The following is a 13,055-nucleotide window of genomic DNA, read 5'->3' as shown; positions in this document are numbered from 1 at the left end:
TAAGTACCTCCTAGTAAGTGTTAATGTTATGATTAAGCGTTTCAAACCATACCATTGTTTCTATTTCCGTTTGTCGAAGTGAAACTAATTGTCTCTTAAGGATGTATTAGCGAAAGTTGTGACTAGACTAAGTGAAAGTACTTCAGATATTCTCTTAACTGTCATCATTATCCATTAAAATCATTGTCGTTCCCATTCTTCTGCTAAAGGGAAACTATCATATATAGACACAAACTGCAGTATCCTATACATCGATAACACGGTCCATAAGTTAAGGAATAAAATACCAAAATATATTTACTTTCTAGATAATAAACAAGCATAAATGTTATAAATGAAATAAGCTCTAAAAATGTTAATAAATAACAAAGAAAAAAAATGGATAAAAAGGAGATAAAAAAGTTTCGATGAAGAGCAAGATTTGACAACATTGCAGCTAAAGTTGTCAACAGACATATAGGATCTGTCACGTGTCGTCACATAATTTATTCAACACACAGAGGTCAGAAATGTATCAGAAAGCGAGCCTATGCTTTAAGCTGCACTCTCACAGATATACCATTATTACTACTTTTAATTTTTTGTCTTGGAAAGAGCAAATTTTTGCAATTATATCTGCAAACCAACGATTTAAGTTTGCTGACAAAAATCAGATCGTAGGTTTTCATATTTTCGTTCGAAAATTAATGTTTTATGGCTTCAACCGTTACTAACGGTTTAAGAAACATCATTTTTTAACTTTATTTAAAATTCTTCGATCTATTTTTTTTTGTCAGCAGTCTTATATAACTGCTTTCCATGGATTATCACCAAAATTGTCTCGTTCTAAGACAAAAAAATAAAAAAAAGTTGTCAAAACGTTCAATCTGTGAGAGTGCAGATTTAACAGTTAAAGTACACGCTCTTTTCCTCGACACATTTTGCGAATATTAATAAAACAACTGCACAAAGTCGTTATTCAGAGTCACTATATAACTTGCAAAGCCCATGGTAATAAGTTAAATATGAAATATTAGACGATCGTTTTATATAAACCTCAATAGCAATACTAACATAACAGAGAATTGTTTTGTATTGATCTAAGAGCTATATGCATGGTCCATATTTGCATAGTTACCCAACCTCAATGATAACATTCCTTCAATTTGCTTGCCTTGTCAAGTTTTCTTTCATTCGGGCATATTTTTCATCATGTGATAGATCTAGTTCTTTTTAAATTAGAGCAAAATCCGTAAATAGCTTTATTCAACACTTAACGCTCATTCTTGGAAACATGGAACTAAGACGCTGCCACTACGAAAGCTTGAAGTATTATTGCCGGAAACGTTATAGTAAATGTTTAATGAATGACTAAGTGAAACTTACCAAGAGTTTATGGGACACGTTTACCAACTGTTTAAGGGACTCGCGCATGTTTATGGTACAGCACTTAGTTTTAGTTGAATGGTTCCAGCGTTGGATACTTTACTTACAACACTACTATCCTAATGATTTGCAACAATTAATTTAACAATGCATTTTATCTTTCGTCTGATAATTTTGATTTAAAGTAAAGTGTTCAACATAAAGCCATACAATATTTTATTACTGTACCTTTAAGAAGAAATGTTTAAACAAGGACGTTAATAGTTAAGTGTTATATTGAAAACAACGATCTGAAATCCACATAAATTGAAAATATAAAATTCTGATGTAAAATAGTTTAATGTGAAAAGTTAAAATGTCATCAAAATAACTTCTACATTCGGATCATTTTTCATGTGTCAAGGAAGATGTTGATTTGTGTAAAGAGGCCACACAAATTAATTGTGATCAGGCTAATGATACGACCGAAGCTATAAATATAATAAGGGAGAAAAAGGATGACATAAAGCGCATGAAGGAAAAAGTTGATAAAAAAAATCGAAACAATTAATACCAATAAGGTAATAGGCAATAAAGAATTGGATCATTTGGAAATCAAACAGAAACAGAAAGTGGAAGATTCGAACAAAAGTTTCTGGCAGGAAACATGTACGGCTAACGACAAAAACAAAGACGAAAATTCACGGGGGAATGAGAGACCGAGTCAACAAATGCAAATGGTATGCCATGATTTTGATTACATCATCTTTATGTGAATGCCATGCATCGTACGATAGCGTGATACATATTATATATCTATCCCATATCTATCTATTTTATTTTTTATTGTCCGAGAGTTAATTTTGTAAATATATTGCTTGCTAACTCCGTTTACTGTTATCTCACAGTCTGCTTTAACATACTTTCCTTTCTTAAAGATGTGCCTATTGTGGTAGGAACTTTTGTTGACTAACAGGGTGTAAAGAAAGGTACAATACTCACTCTGCTAGCAACTTATCATTTACACCTAATCATTTTCATTTGTTTTTTTTACTCGCGATATTCGGTTTCGTCAATTACTAACGTAGAACGTCGAGTGTCTATGACATGAAAAGTTCCATTGTACGGTCGTATGCACAATGTCCTGAATGATTCATTGCAGCATAATTAAGTTCAATTTCCTACACTACTTACCAGAGCACACATGGTACACATAACGTTTAAGACAACGAACATAACAAAACTATCAACATATAGTGACTTTGCAAGAATTGGGTGATCGCCTATGCTGAGTCTGATTGTGTTTGGGTTCACGGTTATAATTTCATTTGTATTTCATACATGTAGCATATACATGAAGATAGTAATTCTATGTTTCGGTATTATTTCAATTTATTATTATATCAAAGAAGCAACGATGAAGCAGATCTTTAGTAAAAAAGCGACATTCAAAACTCATATTAAGTATATCCACTTATAAGCATATATAAATATAACATCATTAAACATTAGATGTGTGTTTTCGGCGTCTGCATATTTTCCGCAATCGGCAAATATTTCTGATGTTGCTGTATTCCCTTTTTAGATAGTATTTGCCTATAAAATTCAATTTAAAAACAAAAGATTTATCTTTAAGTTTACTTAAATTTGTACATGTATATCGATGTGAGTATGCCTTTATCCAGACCTCTTTTTGATTAACAAAGTGATATTACATTATTTCTATAAATAAACAAATACATAGAACAACTTGAGAATAAATTGAGATAAGACTTTTGGGTGAATAAGCCTTACACGTCTTGCATTAGTATTTGCATCAAACCATTTCATTAACGTTGTTTTATAAACTCCAGAATATAAACAAGCCCAGATGGCATTTCAACAGTGTACCGCAGAAATGTAGGTACATTACATACTACATAGTTTGTTCAATATATTTGTCATGACATAGAGGATGTTTATTTCAATGTAAGATAGTATTTTATTTCATGAGTGTCATAGAAAAACATATTTTTATTTTTATTTTTTATGTTCACGAGTTTATTACAATACGATCTTACACTGAAATAAACAAATATCCTCTATGTCATGACAAATATATTGTACACACTGTGTTTCTTTTATGCTTATTTTCGGAGTTTCATTAGTTTTTTTTTTAAATTTATTTCTTAATAACCTCCTTTTTTTAAAAAAAAGTGCTATTTACGCCGCTATCCGTGAGGCGCCCCTCACGCAAAATTAAAGCAGTTAACTTTTCTATTTCCGGTTTGTTGAGAAATAGTCTGCTGCTATTCATTCGTATAGTTTATTATTCGCTCGTATTGTAGTGCAAAGTTTTTATGAACAGTAACCAATGAAGTTTATAAGTTCACATTTGTACCAATAAATAAAGAACAAACGTTTATTTTAGGTGGGGTATGAATACATCAAATGTGTAAGCAAAACAAATGCGGGTACACATTTGATTTTAAACATTTTTCTTAACTAAAGACTGCATGTTTTTCATGATACATGTATATTCAGTATTCTTACTATCAGAGACCAGTCTGTTTCGCTTCAAAACAGGTTTGTTTTCCAGGAAAAGAGTGAACGCCACGCTAGTTTGTTGACAAATCTTTAGGCGTTGGTGGGGTAAAAACTCTCGGATTATCTGTAAATTGTTGTGTAAATTTTCCGGAAAGCTCATTCAACGTATTACAACGGCAAACAGTTCAAAATACATTTGAACGATGATAGAAAATTATATTTATTTTCGAACAGTTGTTCTCGTCTGTAATGTGCTATGAAAGCAAATGTTCGAACACTCAGCTTCCAGATCATAAAATATTTGATAAACGGGATAACCGGGACTAAACGGTAAGTTTTTAATTTTCAAATATATATTTATTCAAATTTATTAAAACGTTTCTTTAAATTTGAAAAAAATGCTAACATTTACTGGTGTAAAGTGAAGTGTTTTGTTTTGATCAAGGGAAATAACTACAAAGGAATTTTAAAGTTGCTATTTTCACTCCATATTTTGCAGTGAAAATATCAGATTGATATTTTCACTGTTGTTATTTCACTGTTAAAACCCCATATTTAATCGGAAAGCACGAAAGAGAGCTTTGTTTTAACACTTCAAAAAATATGATTGTAAAAATATAAGCTCAGAATGACTGAAAAAGCATACACCCGAAAAAATATAATTTATATAATTTCGGTCTACTAAAATATTACTATGATTCATATAGAGTTGGGCTGGTAAGATGATTGGTTCTTGACTTAATAATACAGAAATTCGGATTACGGCTTGAAAATATTGGTGTCTTAAGTTGTGAAACATTTATTTTGCCAATACAAGTATAAAACTTTGTTTACCAATATTGCTGGAGTGGGGGAATTTTAAAATGTATACAATCTAATTAGACAAAACTGAAGATGAATGAAAAGCATCGAATATGATTATTGTGAACATGTTTATAAAAAGGTTTTTCAAGGGACGTGCAGGAATGTTATCTTTTATTTTGTTGTATAACTTTATCAGTTCCAGGTCATCAAGGAATGCAAATGGTCTTGTACATCTTAATTTATTTGTATCGCTGTGTTTCACCGTTCTTACATGCAGCAGCAGCAATATTCATAATTTAACTGATACTTACAAGAACAACTAACCATGCAAAATCATTATAATGAAAATTACTTTTAAACTTATGTGAATATAGGTTGAATCCACTAGCCTGAGCTTTGAAGCTGGATACGCCTTTTTTGTTCGGAAAACCCTTTGTTTATTCATCCCAATTCTGTGTTCCAACGAATATCAATCTATGATGTGATACTGTGTATACATGTAAAATATATGCTTGTTTGTGCTGCATTGAATACTATACCAATTGATCTTGTAATTCCATACATTTCATTGATGAGCTGATCATTTTCAAAATGAGTATGTTATTCAATCGAATTTTTTATTTTATTTTTATTTTGAAGCTCTGTATTGTATTGCTGGTTTGACTTCGATAGAAGTTGGTCATTTAAATGGGTTCGGGACCCTGAAGCAAAATGATGTCATGTCAAGTACATATAGTTAATCTTATTTTAAGCTGCTCATTAATTTAATTTAAAGGAAAAAACAACCATGCATCAATGTTTTGAGACTATCCGAACAGTGTCTAAAGAATCGTTTGCTAACTAAACGTCAAAAGAAAACTGAAAATAGCGGGGCATCTGCTTTTCCATTTCTTAGAATTTTCCCGTTTGATGTAGGTGGTTTGTTCAGGTGATGGTGCTTATTTTGATGCACAGTGAATAGTCATATTAATTTTCCGACGGATGTTTTTTCAGAAGTTGTTTAATGGCTGCAAATGAATGTGTACCTCTGTTTTCACATCATCAAGATTAGCCTAAATAATTACATGTTTTCATCTTTCATCTAGGTTAAGTTTTATCATTTCAAAATGTGTTGGTTGGCAAGAGTTTGATAAAACAATAAGTGACATTTGCATAGCATATACATTTAGCATATACACAAATAATGCAACCTCGGAATGATCGGCGTTGATGAATGTTGAAAATACAATTATTAACTCGATGATTAGAGTAAGAAATCTTAGTGATATGCGATTGTTTTCTGCTAACGTGAATCAGTCATTTTCTTACTACGATGCTTCTTCAAATCTGATATAGAATAACCAAGGACTTTTCGCAGCTGTATTCTAAAAGAGATAATTTATTTATATTTGTTGTCATTGTTCTTTCCGTTAGAATATATATCTGCTTTTCATTTTTAATTAAATAACCAGTATGGAAGCATGGAAGCAATCGTTGTTATAAATATGTATCCGAACTTTTATAAGTTGTTGCAATTTTAGTTGTAAGTAATTTAATCTCGTTGATAGATAATATGTGTTGTCATACTCTTTCAATGTATGTTAAGGTTCCATGAAACTTGCCTAAAATTTAGGTTTTCCACTATGCTGAAATTCTGTTTTTTCTTCAAGTGTTGCATAGTTCTTCATAGTTCATAGTTTTAATTCAGGCACATTTTTTTAAATTGATGTAATGGAAAAATAAAACTGTTTTATTATTGTGTTAATCTTTGCAGAGCTCGATTTATTTCCGAGAAGTACCATCTTCATCTTCCTACTTGTGTTCATCAATACGTTCACACATGCTTTCCAATATTATCAAAATTAGGTATGATGAATAAAAGGGGGATATATGGCAAATGAATAGTAGAATGAATTAGGTGGATATAATATGAATAATAGGAGGGGTAAACGGTGAGAGTGAACGATGTGAACTGGTCAGTCAATGTTGAATTAAAGCTATCACTTTGTCCTGCAAATGCCTCACATGAATGTCCAACTAGAAACTTTGATACTCATAGTACTTCAGCATTTTGATTGTGAACGTGTTTGGAAGCGACAAAGCCTTTCGCGGGGGTGGAATCTTTTGTACTGCCAAGTCGCCAATCTGTATTGGTTCTTTACGTTTATCCTTTATCGTGACAATGCCATCACTTTTACACGCCAAATGTACGTTTATATAATTCCGTAAAGTTGGTCATTTATTTGTACAATAATTCCAAGCTTAGCATATTATTCGCTTAATACCACCAAATAACCTATCCTATAGAAAACAACAAAATCAATACTTTTTCAATGGTATTATTTTGGAAGTCTCAGTGAAGCGATTTGGGAAACCGATACAGCATATAATTGCAACATGAGCAAAATATGTCTTATTAACAACATGCCTGACAAAAATGGAGCTTACAGACGTGGTCGCCGGGAAAAACTGAGATAAAACCCTCCTTCTGGGGAAAACTACGAAAACTCTGCCCGATTTACATCCAGATTTACAGAATATGTATCGTACCACTAGATGTCGGGCTTCATCATCCGTAAGCTCCTTAACAATCATTTATATGCTTCATGTACACGCACTATATCAAAATATGAAAGTTCCAATTACAACGCTATACAAGTGAGAACAAAAAGATCATTCATATGATGAAATTGCATATTAACAGAAAACTTTCACCTTAAACATTTGTTTGTAATTTTACAATCATTTATATCGAAGTGAGCGTATCGGCATACAAGCGCTGAATGACTTTACATTCAAATGCGTACGGAATACTTATGCATATGAACCACTCGTGCATATAAAACGCCACCTCGTTTCACTCAAAAGCAGAACATTATTTGACCCCCTGATTTTTTATCATCCATTCTGCAGCTCAAGAATAAATCTATCCGTTAATACTATATACATTGTCTTAAAGAAGAATACCTCCCTTTATTTAGTATACATGCACGTACATTTTACCAATATTTTGGCCACCAGCATCATCATACATTTATTTCAAAGCTTAGTCATATCGTATTTATACCATTTCCGACGACCTTGAGCCGATGTAACATTCAAGTTTCCTGATAATTGTGCTTCGTTTATAGTTACATAATCAATAGTCTAATCTGGAATTTCTTATTGATCATGTATGAAACCCATCCAAAATGTAATGCTTTCAATTACATTATCTGGTTTCGCAGTTATATTATTTTCGTCTTAAAATATATGGCTTTAGATATATCCGTTTAGATATAAATTAATAAGCAAAGTCCATTGTTTACATTGCTTTTGAGGTATTCATTTCATCATATAATTCCTGTGCCGCTATATTGGTTATTTTGTGGGGCAGTATGAAGGCACAATCTTAAAATAAAAAAAAATAAAACAAAAATATGTATTTTATGACACTATGTCTTAATATCAATACTACTTTACGATTACAAAAAGCGCGACGGCATGTCTCTGACGCAATCAGTTTGAAACACATCTTTGTTAAGGTTATGTGCGCCTATCGGTTTTGCAAAAAATGCTTTCATCACGGTTAATGAACCATACGCCCGTGTCATTTTGATTGGAATGCTTTGTCATGCTTTTCTCGTCATTGGTATTGACCAGAACAATCGACCTGCACTGCATCCTAATATAGTCAGTTATACGAAACGTGTTTGAAGTCATTTAAATTTATTTCAACGTGGAAGTGCATACACAATCCAGTTGAGAGTGAAATCGTAATTCCATCGGTCTTCATTTGATGAACACATATTTCCTATCGTGATTGTATCTTCAAAAACAAATTGAATTTGATGAGGACGAGAAGATGTCCATGCAGTAAAAGTTAATGAAGCTATATGGGTATATTCCTTTTCATGAGTTAAACAGGACACGACATGAACATTGAAAAATAAATCAAAATTAGATCAATTGAATAATATTAAATATTAAATAAAGAACAGTTGCAAAACAGTGACTATTGACCTAAGTACTCAATGAATATGCAATATTAACTGTACCTTTTTACTCCTAGTCCGGTGTTTTATTTCGGTTTTTAATTCATCCCTCATAATGTTATTAAGGTTACAAGTAACTTCAAATTGTTAAATAATAAACACGTACATGCCGTCAAAGAAAGCTCATTCAGCCGTGCCTGATCATATAAATGTCGCCAAGTTTAGTTCTAATACTTGTAATCACTGCCAACATCTATGAAAAACGTGGGGCTACAACTATACCGTGTAAAACACTTGTAAATATCAGCACAAACACTACAGGTGCTTTTCAACGTATTTATGATGAACGTTCATAGTACATGGGCATTTATGACATCCGATTAGCTATTGAGGAGATGTATATAGTAATGTCGTCATCGGCATGTTAATACAGAACCAGATGGTAGCGCTCGTATATAACTGTCTCGAAAATTCTTAAGGAAGCAGGAATAAGCTAAGCTAACTGGTTTTGGTTTGGTTTCATATGTGCACGATTCACATACTATCTTGACTTTAAAAGGACATTATTTTCGGTAACATTAAATTAGGATAAATTAAAAAGGGGTTAAATCTAAGCTACTTTAGTTGCTAAGCTTAAGTTAAAGAAATTGAGGAAAAAATAAAAAATAACTTTTCCTTGTCAAATTATCATAAATGCTGAAAATAAATGAATATAAGAAAAAAGATGAACGGCCCATTTCAAAATGCGATGACTGCTAATCATATAAATGAAAGAAATCCGATTAGAAGTAAATGTGGCAGATTTGCCTTTTAATTGAAATCCATAAGACACTAAAAAATACAAATTAGTTTTAAAAACAATTTTACGTGCTGTGTTTCTGGATTGTTATCGTTTGTATGAAGTGTTTTTATATATGTACACGTTGAAATATTTCGTTGTAAATCTTATGTTTTTTTGCGAAATAAAATATGCATGTCAGAAATAAACTGTCAGTCAGTATATCTATTTTTTGCTAGGATTAGACGGACGCATTGAAAAAAAATGATACACTTACAATCCCATAAAAACGGATTTTCTGATCTATATCCTACCGTGAAAACGGTAATTAAAATATTTAAATGATCACAGGGCAGATTTCCATTTAATAATATACTCCCTAGTTTTCTCCCATGAGTTTGTTACTGACCTAGTCACATGCAATCTATCGAGGTGATATGATATGTTTACCCTTTGGTCATACCTTAATCCGCTTATCTTGTGCAAATATTGAGGATGGAAGGAACAGTTAAATATTTGCCTTATTTTTACATTTTACATTCCCAGTTACGGTCTAGAGTGTTACATTACAAGTTTATGTGATTAAGCGTAACCTGCGGTATGATCTTATTATGTTTATATTTGTTAAGTTATTTATATACGAGCTATGTTACAAACGGTGTCTTATATTAAACACTGACTTTGACTGATATTACCGCTTCATTTAACATATTCATTGCTAGATCATGTACATGATTTGTAGAAATTCTGAACTTAGTTTTATTGTGTCGGTTATTGAGTAAGTGAAATGTATTGGGGCATACCGACTTAACTTTGTATTGTAATGTATGTTAATGAACTGTATTAGGCAATACCGACTTAACTTGGTTGTGTTATGTCGGTTATTAAACTGTATTAGGCCAAACCGACTGTTCAAATAGCATTATTGATTTTTAATTTTGCTACCGTTCAAACAAGTTCATGCACTGATATTTTCAAAATTAATTTTCGTATAAAAATATGACTATAATGACAGTTTATAAAATTATAAATAAAACGCGTTTCATTCAACTGTTCAAGTATACTTTCTTGCAAATCTTTGTATTTATAAAGAGGTTTCAAATTGTAAGCAGAAATACAACAATATATTATCAAAATAAATGTATTTATATACATTATTCTAATAATGATATTATTTTATAAGTCATTTTTTTATCAAATGTATCAAGACAAATTGAGATTGCAAATAAAACCGTCAGGTATTTCATCAGTATTATTTTAATTATATTTTGCACAAAAGGACATTAACTTGATATATAGTTTGAATTGCATACACTCAAAGAGAACGGTATAATATTACATTACTGCTCCCATTTACCTGAGATTCTGACATAGAGAATCACACCAGTGTTTCCAGCAGAAATCAATTTAGTAAATCGGAAAATGTCAATGTCAATAAATATTTTGCTGTTAATATGTATTAAGTAATACAGTTTAAGGCAAATATTTATCATGTATTATGGGTAATGTTGACGCCTTTAATTACTTAACGCTTTAAGACATCTTGCTGTAATCAAATGGTTGTGCGATATGCTTATGTACTATATATTGTTCCCTGCTCTTAAATATGCATCGTAAAAATATACATTGACTTTAATTCAATGTACTCAAGCATTCACCCAGCTCGACTGCCTTTTAAATTATTGATTTTATTTGCAATACACCCGAGCGATTTTATCCTATCTATTTAATAGATCAAGCATTTGTATTGAAAGCCATAGACTGACGAACAGACTTGATAAAGTCTTATCTTTGAATGAAAGCCGTGTAGCAGGTAGGTGGAGCGTGGAAATGAGGCTTTCTTTATTAATGCGGCGATTAAATTTTACACTGTAGACATTGATTATATTTTCATGTTTGAATCGTTTAAAATATATTTTTCTAAAAAGGAAAGTGATGTACCTTTTCACAATATATTTTAATACTCAAATCACACTGAAAGAACTTAAACTCTATAGTTTGATGTTGTTTGTTACGTTCTAAACCCTCATTTCCATAAAATTGTCTTGCGAGGCGTTCTAAAACCTCAGTTATATGAGTTCTTGCGTTTCTATATTGTCGGTTTGTTAAACATTTCGCAAATTTGATACAAACATCTCTTTCGTTTTAACACATCAGTCATATTCAACGGTCACGCTTGACGTTTTAAAGCTACATTTTGATGTCAATATCATTTGTACGATTCTTAAGTCTCAGTTCTAGGAGTTTTTATCCATAACTTACTTTCCTGCTTTACATTATGAAGCCCCCTTTCTGTGATGCTTATTCATGCGAATCAAAGCTATATTGCTACATCAGGTTCTAAAGCAACTGTAACAAAATCAGTTCTTCAAACTGAGCGGTGAAAGCGAAAAGGTTCTTTTGCTTCTTTATTTAATGTCACTTAGAAACTTTTCGCTTTGACCCCTCGAAATTCTCTTGCGTTGGGTTGTTAAACACTCAGTTTTATGAACATGACGTTCATAACATTCAAAAGTTTTGCCTACAGATTGAAGTTTGTCGAATTATTTCGAAAGCGGAAATGGATTAGTCTTTAACGACAGAGACCGAGCATTATTTGTACGTTAATTACGCCATGCTTTAATTATGTATATTGTATAAGTAAACGCATACTTTTGTATAGTTTAGTAACTATGTAAGACTGTGGGGCTGTAAAATGATTCAATACAAGAAACTAGTAACTGTATGTCCTAGAAAAATAATTCTTCTGTTTTAAGTTCATTGGTTTTATGCCGACACTTGATGGTGCGTGCTATATTGTAGACGCAAATATCTCCAGATTAAGCGCGTTATATTTTTTTTAAAGGTCTTTTATGTACAGTAGTATGTTTAACGTTCTGTAGAAAAAAAGAGCCCAAACTGAGGGAACAAATATTGATTTAAGAAGTTAAAAGAAGTATTCCTGCATTTTTCGTTGTACTATTATTAAAGAAAGCTCAATAAACTACATCCATGGGCCAATATGTTAAATGTATTAGACTAGAAATGTATATTGTCGACTTTCAGAAAATACGTCTACTTTCGGCTTACATTCTTGGTTTTCTGCTGTAAGTGAAAGTTACACTTTCGATATATCATAAACAAATTCGTAAACAATTCATCGAATTTGTGTAACTCAAACAAACATGATTAATACAAACTATTACTAGCAATACCGTACTACCAAACACTAAACATATTACGAAAAACAAGTTGATATTTACAGCAGGACAGACTAAGAAGCAGACAACACTTTTGTTTACGTAAGAGTAATTGTTAATTCTCTTTGCGGGGAACTGTTCGATCAATAGTGTTGTAGTCTATAACCGGCGTTACTGATGTGTGCCAAGAATAAAACTCATGATTATTTAAACTTGTCGTACTAACAAAATGTAAACTTGTAAGATTTTTTAGGTATCAGAGTTTCATGACTGACTTTATTTTTAGACGTTTGAACATCGTTATATATATATGACTGTTTAACATAACTTGTGATAATGTGATGGGCATCGTTCTCAGAGGAGATCTTCTACAGTTATTGTGGCCGACCAAAAGAAAACACACAATAATAAACCCTTCGTTTGGGACAAACTGCTTCTGTCTACACGCAAGAAACAGGCGAATTGCATTAT

The sequence above is a fragment of the Mya arenaria genome, chromosome 7 (assembly GCF_026914265.1).
Source record: "Mya arenaria isolate MELC-2E11 chromosome 7, ASM2691426v1".
In the NCBI taxonomy this organism is placed as follows: Eukaryota; Metazoa; Mollusca; class Bivalvia; order Myida; family Myidae; genus Mya; species Mya arenaria.
Note: the sequence above shows the minus strand (reverse complement) of the source record.